We start from the raw sequence: 20,413 nt of genomic DNA on the forward strand, positions 1-20,413 counted from the left end.
CGTTGAGGACGAGTCCCGAGTATACTCAGGCAAGTGTCTATAGGAAATGCGTGTTGTAGCATAATCAGTCTGTCCTCAATGGGTTCATTGAAAATACACTGAGTAATAGATCAAGGACACTCAGTTGTACATAGCAATTAACATATATTGCGTGTAAATATTGCAAAGCACAACAATGAAAATGAAAAAGCACATATCAAGAAAAAGAGAGTGCTACCCTTACACAAATATTTCGAGGGATATTAGGTTTACCCATTTCTACTCTATTAAAGATCAAGTCATCCTTGACTGAGTAGACTTCAACAGCTGTACTTTTTCTTCTTTCTTTATCTTCATTTCTTCACCCTCTTACCAATCTCTTGAATTGCATTTTTACTGAGCGTATACTTGCGTATGTCTGTGTGTATATTGTAACGTAATTCTGTATTTTTTAATTTACTACTTACGACAGAAATTTCAATATACTTAATATATACTTAATTTCATTTTTGTTATTGATTGTTTAATTGCTGCAAAGGGGCCCCAAAACAAGCACTAGTTGCTTACAAGGCGTCCTGGCCCTTGAATGTTACGTCTTTTGTAATGTGCGATTTTTTATGTTGTATCATACAGTTGCCGAAATTGAATTGATATGTATTCTCTTATAAATGTTATGTAATATAGAACAGAATCATTGAGATATATAGCATTTCTGACTCATGGTGGGAGCCGATTCTATTAAAAGACATGCAGCATAGTGCCTGAATGAGTAATAATTGGCCTTAATTTCATGCAATGGAATTCTGTGAAACATTCTTCATGATTGATGCAAACGTGGAGCGTGGGATGGTGCTCCAAGGTTAAGACAACATTTCCGTCAAACCAAATATGGTTTGAAAAAAAAAAATTGATGGATATTGCGATGGTAATGATTGCAAAGGTCACATTGATATGGACTTAATCAGGCTCATAATAACCTACCTACAACCCTACTCGGGAATTGTCATTTTATTCTACCCTTTCTAATGAATTCTTATTGGGGAATCGATAATATGAACAGGATTTTTTTCTTTTATTTCCTTTAAATCTCAATACAAGCTGGTTTTTAAGAAAAACAATTCAAAACTAAGAAGATAATAGATACCCTTAAATGATAACAGAATGGAATATTGTCCGCTCATTAGGGCCTGCATACTACTAGGTATTATTGGAAACCATCTCCAGATACATTCCTGGGTTTCCAAAGAAAAGGCTGAATATGACATAAGGGATGGAAGATGGCTTCAAATTTGTTTGATATGCTAAGCGCAAGCTCTTACAAAATACACAAAGAAATACGATACAACAGATGATTAAAGCATAAGAACTCAAAGAGAAAGAAGCTCATCATATATTCAAAATGTATCCACTCCTATTTTCTCATCAGCATTAAAATTTTCATGACCAATCATCATCTGGCTAATAAAGAATCGCACACCATGGTTTGATTGCTATCGTCCTCCTGCACCACTGGTACGGAAGAACTGCCCTTGACCCTTTCTAGCTACGAAGCAGTATAAAATGAATTAAGTGGTGCAGATGAACACTCAGTGACTTGGGGGCAGGCTAGCATTCCCACCCCCCCCCCCCTCTCCCTTTGAGATTGGGCTTGTGTTTGATGTGCATCAGAGCAGTTAATACAATATCAACATTTTCTTCTCTCAGCTGGTTCTGATATGTCTTTGCTACAAGAGAAATACTTTTCACAACTAAAAAAAACCCATCACAAATGTTTGTGAAGCCACCAAACTGGAATAACTTACCATATTACAAATCAGGATAACCCCAACTGCAGCATCACTGAAATCACGACTTTAAACATATCTCTTCATTTACCCGTTCACTATCCTTTATGCTAATCAGGAGCTCTTGTGGAGCAGAAGAATATATATACATAGGTTCTTCATTGTATAAATTTCTACATTATTATCAATATGAATCGACAGCATGACATCTAATCATGAAACCACATATACAATACTTTTTTTGGTGGGGGAGAGACTGCCTTTATTTGTTAATAACATTCCGAGTGATTTGCAATTTCTGTAATGGACTTGATGGGAGAAATAATTTTAAGAAAGTTTGCATTTTTTCCAAATTAATTTTTTCCCCTTCAAAGAGCAACTTTCTACCCCCCATCCCACCCCCCCCCCCCACACACACCTTCTTGCTTATAGGGCTAAAACTGTAAACAGATGTTCACTTCAATTTTGGCCAGGGTATCGTGTGTAGCTGTAAAAATATACCATGCAGCAAAATTTCCTTGGTCATTGCATGACTTTTGTATCCCAACACTGGAATGAAATTTTACATAACATTTCCATAATTTTATGATGTTAGTTTGAATGTCTCAATTATAGATGATTCCATTATCTTCCAGCAACACTTTGGTGGAGGCAGTGATCATATCAGCAGAAATTGATATCATGATGATATTATTGAGATGATATGATATTCACGCTTCCATCAACTTTACCTACATGGAAGAGGATAGCTGTGACAACAATATAAGATTATAGCACTTACATAACAGAGGTATGATACATGCATACACCAGATTCACCTTATTGTAAATTGTTTGAAATTATGCAGTTATTAATAGAGTATCAAAGTGTGGTGTTATATAGCCATTCATTGCCATGGAAACAGGTTCTTAACAACCTCCCCTAGCCCGAATATCTGTGAACACTATTGTTGCTAACCACACACACACCTGGTTCAGACCCAAGCTATAGCAAAAGCATGTGACATTATCACTTCGGTACTCTATTTAATTACCACCAGAATATTAGGTACACAGGTGTTAGTTCACAGGCATTTGTTCAAGTTATTTTCATCAATGAAAATGGAGGGAGTGTTTCATGCAATCCACCTCTTTTTTTGTGAACTATCAAAAAGTTTTCAAGATGCAACAGACTAAAAACAATAGTTGCTAAGAATGTAGCATATGGTTAAGGTTCCATTTCATTGGGGGGGGGGGGTTACTAAATCTTGAAAAATATGAAAAGATATAGATGTCAAAAAAAATCCAAATCAAGCTTTCTTTGCCTAGGGGATAATATGAGTCTACTACATACAGCCAAAAATGCAATTTTACCTTCACAGTGTTTGTATGTATTATATATATATATATATATATATATATATATATGTATATCATGCCTATATTTTACAAATCCGTAACAAATGACAAGCTAGTAGAAAAAAACAAAACACAAACTTTCTCTCACAGCTTGTCACATAATGGTTGCCATAGGAACCTAAACCTTTCTATTTCAATATGGTTATTTCAGATTCTGTAAAAAGCCATCTGTGAGACTAAGGAAGGTCATACCCACAATTGTGCTCAAATTGCGAAATGACACGACACGGTACAAGAGACGACTCTTCTGGGAATTACTGGGTTTCTTGCATGGCGTTTTCTTTGCACCCTTATAGTTTGATTGGATCTCCTCAATTCTATCTCATATTATTTCAAAGCCATGATGTATACTACCAAGAGAGAGCAGGAGAAATAATCATAAGATTTGCAGCCATTGGCTGAGACGTTCACATTCAAATATTTTTCATAAATTGATAACTTCAGGCACAAGTTCTGACATCTGTGTGGAAATGTCTTTACACATCTCTGTGACACAAATGAAAGAATATTTGTCACTATTTTGCGTGTGTCTTGCTGCTCTGACATAACAAAGTACTTAAAATGTAATATCAGTCTTCATTCTTGGCAGCATACTCTCCAGCTAGAAAATGAATATCTTGTCACTGTCTAGGATGTGACAGCACAGTGGTTTTAATAAGTCAGGATGTATAACAGAAAGACTTGTGATTTAATGCGGAACCTTTGGATGGGGTTTCAAATCAGCTTTATTCCAACATGGGATGCAGGGAAAATGATTTAACATCTAACTTAGATACACATGAACTCCATTCCTTTAATGCATATAGATAGTCAATAGACGGAATCAAAAGGGATCAAAAGGGGATATAGCATGAAGTGCACACAAATATAGACACACAGGAACACACACATTCACATTCACGTACGATGCTTCAACTAGGGATATGATAGTTTGCTCAAGGTAACTATGCATATTTCACTATTTGTTTCTGAAATATATTTCTTGTTTCCAATGAATTGACTGATTAAAATTGAAAAATCATAAAGAATAATACTTAAATTCAGCTAAGTAAAAAATCAGGCTTCATTTGGTGTCGAGGTGCATACACAACAATTGAAGAGATGCATAAAAATTGTCATACTTCCCCATTTAAATAGTATGAAAACTATTTGCTACATACAGATTCTAAATATGCAGAACAGGGAGGTGCATTATATACCCCTAGGGTACCCCTAGGGCCTTATTTGTTGTGAATGCTCTGAACAAACGAGCATATGTCTGGTGTGAAATGAATCCCCAGCTGCCCGGAGTGAAACATTACAATATCCCTGATTGAAACCGTTTGCGAGAACACACACACAGAGTCACAAGTTGATAAAAGTTGTGCATATTCACCATTCTCCTTGCATTAATCACTCCAATATTCATGACAGAAAGCAGGCATTATCTTTAAATATCCCAATGAGATGTCATTCTTATTGAATGCAAATTGGTGCTGGGCAGAGTTGCCATCAAATAATTCTCAAAGTGCATCAGTTAACTTCATGTTCCTCTTTATCATTCTGAATAGGTCTATAATGAGATTCAGAAACATGAGAAATGGTCAGTGTCATTCCATTTACTAACATCTCTATTGAATACAAAAAATGATAAACTCAATGTAAACTGATAGGATCCAGTGGAAGCCTTCTCAAGACAGATCTGACATCACCATCCCAATTCCATTTTATAATCTATTAATGTCATCACTTGATTAGAACCTTTTTGACATATTCCCCTTACTAGGCTTTACTTGACATATTCCCCTTACTAAGGGTTCCCCTTACTAGGCTTTTGTTGGGACCTACACTCAACAAGCTTTGCTTTTTAGTAGGTTCCATCGTATTTCTCTTCGCATCTTTTACTTTGATTGAAAATGACACATCGACCGTTATGTATTACTTTTGTATTCCTATTTCTTCATGTATATATCCAAGCTGGACATTCTGTATTATATTTTGTTATATACCATGTATTTTCCATCGAGAAATACGAAAATAAATTGAAATTGAAATTGAAAATATTCTTTTCAACTCTTTATGTGCCATGGTGGAAACCCCCAGTGTGCCACATTATTCTGAGACACCAATGCAGTCATACTTTGAGAAAACATTCTGTTTTTCAAATCTGTGTAACTTTTATAAATTTCTGTTGAATTAGACATCCAATGAGCAAAGTTGTAGAGGAAACGTCAAGCTTTTCTTTGATGTACAATGTGAATTATATGACAAATCTATATGATTGTTTTTCTTTCAAATGCTTAGTAGCTACATTACTGTAAAGGCATGACTTTTGCACAAAGAACAGTGACAGAAACTTAAAATTTACAAGCAAATCCAAAGGGAACACCGCTTCCTAGTCAATCACGACTTAAAATTCAGCTATATGTGAGAGGAACAGAATCGCGAGAAGCGCTTCCATTGTACAACTAGTATGGCATTGGGCGATTTATTGATCGGTTTGGGCGGGTTTGTGCTTTTTAAGCAGAATATGCGAAGTTGGCACGCCGTCAACTGAGAACTGCGAACGTGGCACATAAAGGGTTAACTGTCTTGGCATAACTATAACAAATGAGCATGTTTATTACAATTATTGATGGAATAGATTTGTATACATCCTTATTCATAGTCACATCTATCACATTTAGATTCATATGGTAAAAATGTCTTCCAGATCTAAAACAGGAACTTTGCACAAATTCCAATGACCCCTAACATAACCTTCAGCACTTTCAAGCCATGATTTGCCAGCAGGACTTCTCTTGAATCAAAGGCATATGTGCATGACCTTGATAGGCAATTAAAAAGCAGCATTCTAGTTTCTACTGCTGTAGATAGATGAAATTGTCTCTTTACTCTGCCTATGAATGGAGAGCTTGGTTGATGTAAAGAAATTTCATCGCACAGAAAAATGAACACTCATGAGAAATTATCATGCAATCTCGGTTCTGCCCTCACGTTGTTGATAAATGGATGCAAAACTACTGTCATCGAAAAAAGCAGAGATGCTTAATGTAATAGAAATGCAATTATCAACATATTTGAAAGCACAACCTGTTTCAAAAGGGGGGGGGGGGGGGTTGGACCAGAGCAGAACTGTCGATTCCATTCGTGTCTGCTTATCAATATATGATAGCTATGTTTTACAATCTAAATGCAGCCAGGCTTCCATGGTGGAAAAATTAATCATATGAAGATTACTTGTGGTGGACTGTGTGTTCAATACCGCGACATGGAATGCATACATCCTATAGGTCTCATTCCCAAGCGTGTTCATATTCTACCAGTGACAGCCTGCTCAAGTTTTTATTCAGGATGCCATTGAACGTGTATGTATTTCAATTCTGGTGTAATGCAAGTGTGATAATAACTCTATGTCATTAAAAAGGGATAATTATATTGTTATAATCCTCAAAGGTACTATGGTGTAACATCTTATACCACTATGGCATCTTGTGGTGATAGTAGTTGTCATGGCAACAGCTAACTATCTACAAATTAGCTGTGAGCAGTATAGTTGCCATGGCAGCTGGAAGTCATCAGATTGATAGTGAAGAGAGTGCTTCCTCATGATACAGGGCTTTGATCTTATGACAGATCCAAGTAATTGCATCAAATTTGGTGATTTCAACAGCACAGACAAAGAGTGGAGAAATAAGAAAGAAAAAATGCCAACTGAAAAAAAAAACTATTGGTGTTGATGGATATGTAACCTTCTTTGTGCAAGATTCAGAATTCCTAAAAGTGATTTGGCACAGATCCAATCACATTCCCATAGGCAATGTAATAAAGGGGAAAGCCACCCTAAAAGTAGGTTTCTTTCAATAGAACCAGAAAAATGACAGGAAAAAGACAGTGAAAAATTGGTCAAATTCTGATTAAAAGACAAAAAAAAAAAAACTATGAAATTTTGAAGGAGCAATCACTCAAACAGAAATTGACAACTCCACAATGTAACATGTGAGATCACCTTCCTTTTACCAGTGAATAAAATCCAGTAAAATCTATCTCTTTCCATTATTGATGATGGAACATTTTTTCTCTGTGCAGGGGTTGTATGGAAACATACAGTGTATACAATTATCATACTAAAGGTGCATGTACAATTGGAAATTTACTTGATTTGAAAATTAAACTTTCTTATTCCATAGTACAGAGCAAATGAGGTGTGAGCTAATGCATGACGTCATGAAAAGTCATAACTTTCTCAGTTTCAATCAAAATCTAAAACTCACCATTTTGATCCTCTTACTTTCCTGCTTCTAGTCAAACAGACTAATATGCAGGGCGAACTTCCCCTCCAAGTTCAAAGATCACCTACCCCTACTAAACTTAAAGGATTTGTCCTGTATACTCATGGTAGTAGTGTTAGAGGTGTAGTTATATGGTTATTGCAATGTATAATGCATGTTTGTTTGTGAGAGTGTATGTGTGCATGTGTAATTGTGTGCATGCATTAGCTATTGTGCATGTGTGTTTGTGCGTGTAAATATCAAACAAAAACAGGTGCAACCAAAGGCTGCTGAAAGTACTGAGATATCAGGGTGATATGTGTGGCTTCTTGAAGCAATTGCCTGTCTACTGTCTGCAGAAGTGATTGAATGGTCAAAATTCTCTCAACTGAGAGAAAATTCTCATATCATCATACCTTAAAGGTCAAGTATCCCTTTTACAAATGTCACAAAAGTGAAAGAAGGTAATGTGAAATGTCTTAAGTGCACTAGGCTTTTTTTTAATGTTATCTAGACACTTTGCATGGTTGAAGAATGTCTCCAAACATCACATATGAAATATTCCAGTAATGCACTTCAGTTTTAAGAAGAAAAAAAAAAGGAAAACTAACACCTTGCTACTCAAGAATACACTCCCCTTTGCATCAAGAAAAAAGTTTGGAATTTCTTCTTTTTTCAAGTAAAGAGGTTTCAAGTTTTATCATTCTGAAGCAAGGTCTGAGCTACTTCCTCTACAATATACAGTCAGCTTATGAAAGCAACCTGATTTTCAGGGTTGCAAAACAGATCGACATGCAAACTTTAAGTTACATAAAATATTTTACTATACTTTCATATTACTATAGGCATTCTGAAGATTGTTTTCACATGATCCTCAACTGTGCTCATACAATGAAACATACTGGTGCATGGGCTAATGCTACAATTTCAAGCTTAATTTATGCTTCACAACTGTCATACTAAAATAATTAAGTATTTGTCTCCAAATACTGGCATATCACACACACACACACACACACACACACACACACACACACACACACACACACACACACACACACACACACACACACACACAATTATGTACATGTTTCTATGTGTGAGTATGAATATGATATCAATTAGATTTTGAGGTACATGGCAATGCTTAAAAATTTTGGTACAAATTCAGGAAAAACATCACTTAATATCAGATGCTTACCATAGACTCTGCTATCTAGGTGGGAAAGAAGTAACGCCATGGTAAATTCTGATCATCGGCATCATGCCTGATGCAGTGATTTCTGTGGCGGAGGTTTCGCTGACAAAAACTATCACACACTAATAGGCAGATGTAACTTCACACCAGCACCAGAAACTTGGGCAGACACACACAGTTTTTCCTCCGAGACAAGGGAAGATGCGGGGCTACGTCTGATGCAACATTGTAGTCAGGCTGGTTCTGCGTGAGGATGCATTTATTGTCATTTAAGTAGGTTCATTTTGCACGGAAATAGATACCCTTGTCAGCTACTCTTGAAGGAATCAGGCCTTGCCGCGGTGCAGGCCGGTGGCAGCGGCTGCCAGGCAGAGCTTCTGGCCCCCGAGTTCCCATGTGGCGTGTGCTCGCATGTCCGCTTTGCGTGTTCACTGCACTAATTGCATCGTTCTGCAAAGTCAGCGTGCGAGTGAGTGAGTGAGTGAGTAAGTGAACACACCGTGGGAGACTGGTGAGGGCTGATTAACGGAGATGGGACGAGGACCGGTGCGAGATCGAAAACAAGAAGAGTTGATGGCAATAAAGGGAGAGAGCTTGTGATGGAGAGAGAGAGAGAGAGAGAGGGGGGAGGGAGAGATGGCGGGAAGCAATAAATGAGTCACGTGGGAAACGGTTGTCAAGCAATTAGTTCTGACAACGCTACAGTCACACAGCAGTGGTCGCTCCATTGTCCTCCCGACACACTGCCCGCCAATCTCCTTGCGTCTTCGTTAGCGGCGGCAAGTGAACACGAGATGACACCAGTGTGAAGGTAGGGACGTGGAGAGTGGGAATGACAAAGAGAGAAAGAGAGAGAGAGAAAGAGAAAGGGAGGGGGACAGGTAGGAGACAAAAAAAAAAGAAGAGGAAAACGGACAGATCGTTGAAGAAACGATGAATCGATCTGAAGGGCTTTTCATAGATCTGAGATCTTGGCTGCGCAAACCTTGGCAGCCAAAGCATAGTGTGTGAACGGCTCAATATAAGCCATTGTGTTGAGGCGGGTGGGGATATCGCGCCTTGACTTCATCGCACCTTTCGCTGTCAAGTCTCAACAGGTGTGTTCACACAGGACCACAAAAAACAAACATTTCTGACTAGCTTGGGTGTGGTATTGAAGATATATATAACCCGAAGGATGGCATACGGCATGGAGTTTCCCCACTTCCTGACATATAGGTCATATAAAATCTCACTTCTATGATGTATAACTGCCATTGGTAAAGAGTGTTTTTTCCTTGCTCCTTTGTAATTCAAATGTCTTCTTTTTATTGCAAGTCTCTTACATCTTTGAATATGAACATGTGCTAACCATTTTCATTTCTGAAGATTTACACTTGACCTATACATGAGTTGGATTCTTCTTGGCTGTTAGTTTGACTAGAATAATCAGTAATTTCAAAAGGCAAAACACCTTGTTATGTTTCTAGTTACATAAACTGCATGGAAAAAGTTGCTTTCATTCATTCTTTTTTTTTTTGACTTCCAGCATTTTAATTTTACATGACAAGAACTGTAGATTACATAAATAGAAAATTATTATTCTGCAATTCATGACAACCCATGTTCAGAATATTTGAGTTACAGCCTCCTGTTCTTTCTTCTGGCTGTTTAAGAAACAAGGCCAGAGTTAAATCTTATATCGAAATATTTTTTCAATAAATTTTGTAAAAAGTCTCCAAATTTTATTGAAATTGAGTAAATGGTGTAGGAGTGGCAAATGAAAATATAGTAGGGGGCACAATGTGCCCCCTCTGGCTTAATAGGGCTAAGTATGGATGATCTTATAAATAAAAACACCTGATTCTACATTGACAATGAAAATAGTCAGCACAATATATTCACTAGTATCTAGCACATTTCTATACTCACATATGTGATCACATAACAATAGGAGAAAATATACATCCATTGCTTTGATATACATTCAATATGCTTCAAACATTATATAATTGATAACTGACCATTCTGGAATTTTCATTTCCTTGTGTACGATGTTTCTATGATATGTGAATATTACGCTCTTGTCAAAAAAATAAATCAAAATGATTCAAAAATAAATAATACACTGTAGCAACACAAAATGATTAAAGGACAAGTTCACCTTCATAGACATGTGGGTTGAGTGAATGCAGCAATATTAGTGGAACACATCAATGAGAGTTCGAGGAAAATCGGACAATCCGTTCAAAAGTTATGAATTTTTGAAGTTTCTGCTCAGTCATGGCAGGATGATAAGACTACTATAGCTTGTGATGTCATTTGAGTACAACTATATAAAGAAAGTATACAGAAAATTCAAGATATTCTCACTTTTCTCACATAATAAAAGAACACTCGACTTCTCTCTTTCAGAAGTCAGGGGGAATGATATTACCCCTAACATAAGTCTTTAACAAGTGAAGGAAATGTGCACTTTATTAAAAAAGTCAAGTTTTGTGAAATTCTCTTTTTATTTTCCTTATATCGTTGTACGCATGTGACATCATACACTGTAGTAGTTTTCTCCCCCAGCAGTGATTGCACAGATATTTTTAAAAATTCATAACTTTTGAATGGATTGTCGGATTTTCCCCAAACTTTCACTGATGTGTTCTACTAACATTGTTGCCTTCACTCAATCCACATGTATATGAAGGTGAACTTGTCCTTTAAAGAACAAAGACACTTTTTAAAGATCTCACAAAAGAAAGTTCAAGACCAGTAAAACTTCTACTTGTGTCATATGCTGTTATTGTAGACATAAATGAGAAGAGAGAGAAACCGATGAAAGGTCACAACTGGTAGGAATTGCAACTTTCCAAGGAAATATAAGTTTTTAGCGTTAAATTGGATTGTAGAAATTACTGAAATGAACATTCACATTACAAAAAGAGAAAATCTGAATAACTTCTGTATTGTAACACAACCATAACGTAGAGTAAATCACTATCTATATGGTTCTGAACAATAAATATCTTTCGAAAAATATTTCCGTCCCCGCTGAATTATGCATGTGTCTCTGACAAAACATTGTGTTTTGTATGTTGTGTCATCAAGTAAAATAGATCTATGTATATTTCAACAAATTATTGAAAACAAACATACAAACAAGCAAGCAAACAATATCCCATCATGAAGTATACTACTAGCAGAGAAAAGAAAATACTAGTACCATAATAGCCTGAAAACAAGCCTGCATTAATATATTATCAAGACTGTGTCTGCAAGCACAAATTCTGGACCAATTAAGCCTAATTATTCAATCCAGGATGAAGCCCTGCCCTCATTAAAAAAGCACTTAACGAGAAAAAGGCAGGGATTGCCCTTATCAAGAGGTGAGCTTTTTCAGGGGAAATAATTCTATATTTTCCACACACCTCAAACTCATGATAACCTAACAGGATTGATTGCACTCGATACTACGATCTTCGGTACTGTTTTGTGCAATCAATGCGGAGTGAAATACGTGCCAAGGTTTCAAAAAATAACGTTAATTAATCTTTAACGATGGTGGCTATGAGGTTACAGTGTTCTGGGCATAAGGAGGGGAAAAAAAATGTTAAAGCAAATATGAGTGATGAGACATACATACTCATCAGGATAAATGAATTTTACACTATCTATTGAAAAATAAGAAAATAATTTGCTACGAAAAATGAATACATCTGAATGCATATGAGATTCAGCCAATACTTATTGGCAGGTATAAGAATTGATAGCAAAGGGAATACAAGGTCTGCTTACTCATAATAGGTGCAGAGACATAAAAATGCAAACACATTCTTCAATATCTTTATCTGTCTCCTCATCATAATATTCATATTTTTGTCTCCGTCTATTTTCAGGAGGTCTCACTGGGTATCATGCACCACCAGCATTTGAGTTTTTTTGTTTGTTTGAGTTGCATCTCTTTTTGCCTATTCTTCAATCGCACTCCTTGTGATATTATTTCACACAATCTATTTATATTCACTTAGTACTGTGTGTCGCCAACATTTGTGTATTTTTGTTGTTGTTGTTGTTTTGATTAAGTATTTTCATGCCTGTTAAATCATAGAAGCTATGCATTTTATATTTTGATTCATCTCAGTTTAAGGCAGTTATCAGGTACTGCATATGCCATATACATGTATTTAGCGATTCTAATTTTTCGCGAATCAGGACTTCCCAACAATTTCGTGAGTGGTTAGATTTGCTATCATGGAGTGCAGTACTTAACGGAGAAATGTATGCGTCATAATAAACATCTCGCTAAATATACAGTGTATACAGTATTTTCAGCTCTCCTGTTTGTGTCTGTGCACATAGTTCCTGTCGCAGAAAATACCTTTTGCATATTTCTTTTCTTATTCGTGTAAATCATTTGAAAAATTCTTGCAATTTGTCCTCCCATGCAATTGAGTCAAACCACCCATTCCTTACCTTTCGAGCTACGGATGTACGTCACCGAATTGCGGATATAGCAAAGAGGCAGCATCAAACCAGAAACGTGCACATTCACTTTCATTTGAAACGTGCGACTGCACACACCTGTAATATATTTTGTTAGATGGAGGCGGGGGGGAGATAGATATGGAAAGAACGAGAGAGAGGGAGATGAGGAGAGGGAGAGAGGGAGAAGCGTTCTCCAGCGGTGATGCTATTAGTGGTTGCCGTGGCAACAGCCCACAGAAAGTCTGCATCCATTCTACATTCAGCACAGGATGAGTGGGTGTAATTGTGGATTTGCCTTGGCAGTCTATCTGCATGGGAGCAAAGGTTGGCTCCCTGTAAAACCTTCAGGATTCAGGAGGAAATATAATATGTCTATCTCCCTCTCTCTCTCTCTCTCTCTCTCTCTCTCTCTCTCTCTCTCTCTCTATCTATCTATCTATCTCTCTCTATGTTACACACTTCTCTCTCTATCTTTCTCCATCTAACTATATATTGACACTTCTCCCTTCACAAATATATATACGATTCACTCATTCTCTGCTCCCTCACAACATACACACACAAGCAAACACAAACAAAACACACAGACATATACTTTTCTATCTCTCTATCTTTATCTCTCCTTTTTATATTCGTCTCATCTCTTGAACACCATATTTGTCCTTTTATACAATGATATCTCTCTCATTCATTCTCTCCTCTCTCTCTCCCCTCTCAAGATTTACGGCTCATTTCGCTCTTTGAGCAACGATCCTTCTCTGTCTTATATTTTATTCATAAATTAGTGGGTCTGTAACTATCACTCTGTTAATCTCCCTCTTTCACTCAACCTTGTTTGCTTACCTTTAAAGTGTGTTTTGTTGTTCTTGTCATCATACAGTGAATTATAAATATTTATTATCTTCTTGATGACACTACAGGTTGTCATTTTGCATTCTCAAGTACATCAACAAGTAAATTCTCCATTGAGAATTCAAGATTGATGTGATTTTTTTTTTCTATGTTTCGATGCCATAATCATGACTTAGGCAGAATTGCCAAGGAAAAGAAGGGTATTAAATTTCGTGACTTTGGAAGTATTATACCACAGATCCAATTGTGTAACTGATATTGTACAGAAGTTTGGATTTGCATCTTCACAGTCATTGATCAGCACTAGTGTGATATGAAAAACTAAAAAAGCACTCTGACAGCGCAGACCTCCGCCAAGCAGGTACTTTTCACCGGTGATCTCGCTCTTCCTAAAGAGTTTCTCCTCTCCACCACAGTCCATTGGGCTCTTTCATAGAGATCAGTGATTTCCATCCATAGGTATACATTCTGAAAAATATCGCCCTATTTTCCAATACTAATATAGAAGCCTTTGTTATGTCATAAACCCTCAGCTGCACAGCGCATCTCGCCCTAGTAGAAATTAGAGCACGCGCTTCAGTGCGCGCATGCAAACCTCAAATACGCGCAGCCTGAACTCCCAAGTTCATTGACCCTACCTGCTAAAATATCAAAATCCTTCATAAATTACCCAAAAATTCTTGGATCACTACCAAAAGTTAATCGCTTGTTACTTGCGTCATTCTCAACCTTTCCTGCAAGTTTCATCCCAATCCGTTGACTACTTTTTGAGTTATTTTGCACACGGACAAACGAACTAACTAACTAACAAACAAATGGTAACAAAAACATAACCTCCCCCCTTGGCGGAGGTAAAAAATAATGGTCATACTGGTCACATGCTTTGAAAAAAAAGGAAATTACACACAATCATGGTAAATTTAACTCTATTCATGTGTACCTGAAAATAATAGTATCAAACCTATAACTTCACATGAATGGGAGTTATATTTCAATCTATGCTTTGCCAAAGATGAAAAAAATAGACTGTACTTGGAATAAAGAAGCTGACTATTGTGTTTGGATATTGTGTTTGTAAATTTTGTACATATCGTTGAGCTATGAGACTATTGTACCATCACATGTTATCATTCCACCATCACTGCCTTGGTCCCATTTTTTGCATGCATGGTAATGCACAAACACAATATCCAAACACAATACTGACAACTTGAGTATTGTGTCTATGAGACAGATGATAATGACCAATATAGATGGACATTTTCCACCAAAACTTTGTTCTACGACTAGATGATTTTTGACCAGGTGGCGTATTTCAGGTGGAGGCACAGTTCTAGCAACTATCATCTTTTAAAAATATATCTGGTGCTTTATTTGGTTATTTATTTATTTCTTTTATGAAGAGAAAAAAATCTGGGCAGCTTTTTGATATGACTTACATGAATGTAATTGACATGCATATTGTAGGTCTGGCTGTGCTTAACTCAGTTATATTTGGGGGGATTTTGGAGAACAAATTACAATTATATCATCATTCAAAAGGAGAGTGTCTGGACTAAATGGAGTATCCAGTGAACAAAGGTGTTCTACAAACATGGAATATTTTGGCAATGTCGACACTTTTGTTATTTTAATGCTACAAGATAACAGCCTTGAAATGAAAATTCAATCATTTATTTACAATGCTTCAAACATGTAAGAAGAAATCATCTTTTATAAGAGCCAGTCAGTGATATCAAGTATGCATGAAATTCATCTCATCTGACTGGGAGATGGTATTATTATGTAAAAGGGTGGAGTTGAGAGATTAGAGGGTGTTTTCTTTATCAGTTAGGTTAATGAATAATGTGTTTATTACATTAAGGAATACCAGTTCTGTACTCCAGAAATCCACATCTCTTCTTCAAAGTTAATATACATTTAGATATGTATAAATACACATACACACACACACACACACACACACACACACACACATACACTCACGCACACACATAACACACACAGATATAATCTATGCATATTGTGTGTGCAGGTGGCTGTTTTGCCACAGGTTTAACCACAAGGGTGGTCTCTCTTTACAATAACATCAGTGAATTAACTCCACCCTCTTTCTTTAATTTCTTAACCCATCTACTGCCCAGGAAAGCCATTCAAAGCTACTCTGATACAAAGAGCCATCCATATCATTGCTGTTCTTCTCCTTTTCAAGATAATGCAGATCAAACACCTTTTCAATTTTGTTTTTGTTGTTGCATAAACAATAAATTGCATTTTTTATACAAAAATGATAAAGCAATATAAAATGAATGAATTGACACTAATGAATAATAAGTTTCTAAACCTATCGAAACTAACAGCAATTTTGACTATCATAGACGCGGGCATGCTTGCTGGAAGCTCACATACAAATTTAAATGTGTCCTGTTTAAAATGAAACAACTCACATTTTACTGTTTGTGAACCAATCAAAAGTATCCATGGGCAAAAATGTTAAACCTTGCAATAATTGGCCTTACTTTGAATACAACTGCACTGATGAGAAATTAAATGCATTGTCACATACGCAATCTTGAAAATGTTTGAATGTTGTATTTCATACATGCTATGTCTTGTACCTTTTACACTTTGAATACAGCTACACTAATGAGAGAATAAATTGATCATCGCGTACGCAATCTTGAACATGTAAGAATGTTGTATTTCATTCATGCTATGTCTCATACTTTTTTTTTTACTCTCTGCACTTTGTTCGCTGATTCGCACACACACTCGAGTGCTTTCTTTGCTATAAGTAACACAGATGTTTGAATATTTATCTTCCATAAACAGAAACCATCAAGTCTTACTGCAGCCACTCACAGCTAGCATTACAAATACACACACACACACACACACACACAGAGACACAAACACACACACACACACACACACACACACACACAGGAATATGCACTCACACAAATTATATCATAAATTGTAATTGGGATTATGTATTATGGTTTGTTTTTGTTTTTTGTTTTTGTGAAGGAGTACGAAAGGATATTGGATTATATATCATAAATTCATATAGAGAAGTGGACACTAACATAAATTAATCACAGCAACCCCAAAGGAGAGCTTTTGTTACCACAAATACATCAGTGAGAGTAATGAAATCAATTAATTTGGGCTTCATGCCAATCTTCACATGGAGAAGTTATGGACATCTATTTATGGATTGGGCTGCACTACATGCATGCTGTCCTATTTGCAAGGGACAGCATTACGGCTCCAAGATTAGAAACATGGTAAGTTTGCTGATATTGTGAAAGAGTGCTGCATATTCACATTTCCCATTTCAATTTACTCTAAGGTAACACTGAATCCTTTTATAAAACATATCAAACAAAAAAGTCTACCGAAGTGAAAATTTTGTATGATAACAAACTGATGACTGGCATAACCAAATTTACTACAAGAGCAAGACCAGTCAAGTATGCATACAGTGCACTCCCGTTATAACGAACACGGTTATAACAAAATTTCTGTGACAACAAAATAAATGTTCAGGCCGAAATATCACCCATTCTATGTTTTTCTATTGTTTATTTGTTCGGTTATAACGAAATTCCGATATAACAAAAGAAACATGCTCGTCCCAAGGACTTTGTTATAGCGGGAATCCAATGTATATGATGAAATTGACAAAGAGTCAAACGTGATGTTATCCTCTCTCCATATGAGTTTTATGTGGTTACAATTTGCTATTCTGAAGGTTTGTTAATCCAAAAATATAATAAGGTCTGTTTTTGCGAGAGTGAAAGATGAAAGATGAAATAAGGTTCGTAACTTCAAAGGTTTATTAGTAGGCACCTTTTCTTCATTTTTAGGATCAACGAATCTTATTTCATTTTTGGATTAACAAACCTGTGGAACAACAAACCTTATTTGATTTTCAGATTACGAAACCTTCTGAATAATGATCCTTATTTCTTTTTCAGATCAAGAAACCGTCAAATTAATAATAGTACATATTCTGATTAATGAAAGTCTGATCTTATTTCATTTTCGTATTAAAGAATCATCAGAGAAGCGAACATAACCTTAATGTTTTATCTTTTCACTAAGCACAATTAGTGCATAATGTGTCTTTGAATCAAACTTTGAATCAAATTTTCTGGTCATTTTTGTATCTCCTTTAGACTGTAAATTGGGGTAATCAAAGCACACTTTAAATATTCTTTTTCCTTTAAGTGCTGGGTTTAACTGAGCCATACAGTCAGCACGGAATTAAATCAATATCAAATCCATTGGTTTAATGTTTCATGAAAAAAAAAACATGTCTCAATGAGTTGCATAACTTGATTTGAGTAGATAATCCACATGAAAGTATAACAGTTAAGATTTTTTATGCTCGTTGGCATAGCATCAACACAATTAACTCAGAATGCTTGAAAAATATCAAGTGTAAAATATAACAAAAAAAACAAATATTTTGTTGATGCTGCAAAAGCATGACTACTTCATTGAGATTGAGATTTAATGTAGCAGAACATGAAACAGACTAAAAAAGAAAACTAGGCTCAGCACATATTTTCAGCTTGCATAACTCCATATCATTGAAGTAATCTACTTTCCAGCAACAACTGCAAGTACTTTAATGTCGATGATGTCCTTGAGATGTTTCATCATCTTGCTATTGTCTGTCATGAATCAATTCTTTTAATGACAAAGACAAGACTCCTTGAGAAAAAAAATAAACTACACCCACACAATTTGATTTAAAGATAACAAACCTCGCTTTTTTCTTCGTTCTCCATCTTACGTCGAGTTCATATCAGACAACCAACTTTAATAGCTGCCTTACGGCTATTTTTTTTCAACTCTATAGCTGTCTTACACAAGTATTTCTGAGATCATGCTAATAATCTTAACTCGTGTCTCCTTTTATAGAAGGGGGGAAAACAGCTTTGAAATAATACCTTATCAGATTTTTGCCAAGGTTATTCCAGAAATTCAATTTATCTGTAATGTGATTAATATAATGTGTGGTTTGCATGAGTGATTAAGGATAGTATCTTTTGATATTTTTTCTTTTTTAGAATGGCTCTCAAAGCCATGCCAGATTATGAATACCGCTAAGGGAATTCTGCAGTCTTCAGTGTGTGGACATGAAGCATCGTTATCAGATGCTGCTTCACTCTGGATAAAACGTCTTTTGTGTCTCTTTGTCTTCTGGAGTCTTCTCATTTTCGTGTTTGATTACATTGAAGTTATATTCAATAATTTAAATATATCATATTTAATCGCAAATCTTGGAATCAGCCTTCCAAGAAAATGAATCCTCTATGTCAATACTCCCACATAATGAAATAGTTGTTTGCATTCTGTGCTCTTCTTACAAGCTGCATAAGTGTTTTTCATTTATTGTTTCTATGTTCTATGTACTATTCTTGCACTTGACTATATACACACACACACACACACACATATAATATATACATATATATATATATATATATATATATATATATATATATATATATATATATATTGAAACAAAGAAAAGGAAAACTGACAAGAAACAAATAATAAATAGTGAAAACTTTGAGCAAAGAAAATGGGTTTTCATCAGGATTCGAATCCCGATGAAAACCCATTTTCTTTGCTCAAAGTTTTCACTATATATATGTGTGTTTACACAAACACACACACACATATATCAATGAAGTGCAAATAAATGAAATACATTATGTAACTAGAAAAGCACTCCGAGAGCGCAGACCTCCGCCAGGCAGTTACTTTCCACTGATGATCTTGCTCTTCCATATAGAGATCAGTGATTTCCACCCGCTGAAAAATCGCCCGATTTCCCAATATAGTAGCCTTTGTTACGTCACAAACCCTCAGATGCGCGGCGTGCCTCGCCCCAGAAACCAGAGCACGCACTTTTGTGCGCACATGAAAACCTCAAAAACGCGCAGCTTGAACTCCCAAGTTCATTGACCTTACGTGGCAAAATATCAAAAATCCTTCATAAAACCCATAAAAATTTCTGGATCACTACTAAAATGTAATCATCTGTTCCTTGTGTCATTCTCAACCTTTGCTGCAAGTTTCATTTAAATCTGTGCACAACTTTTTGAGTTATTTTGCACACGGACAAACAAACAAACTAACTAACTAACTAACTAACAAACAAACCAACGGTAACGAAAACATAACCTCCTCCCTTGACGGAGGTAATAAAACTTGAAGATTTAGGTACGGTGAAGACGATTCCTCTTGTCTTCTCCGCTCATCAAACAAAGGTCTTTACTTTTCAAGGTGCTCTAATCTAAATTTCCACTATTTTTTTCTCAAGCTCCTGTGGGTGATTGTGTTTCTCAGAAGTCTTGCTTTAAAATTTCACAGGTAAGCATTCAGACAGGTAGCTGGGTGGGGGGGGGGGGTGGGGGTGGGGAGTGGAAACTATCAGAGGTTAACCCCCTTACAACCACAAACTCAAAATCCCAC

Source organism: Diadema antillarum, unplaced genomic scaffold, assembly GCF_040938485.1.
Source record: "Diadema antillarum isolate AM-2024a unplaced genomic scaffold, OU_Dant_1.0 seq00001143_RagTag, whole genome shotgun sequence".
NCBI lineage: Eukaryota > Metazoa > Echinodermata > Echinoidea > Diadematoida > Diadematidae > Diadema > Diadema antillarum.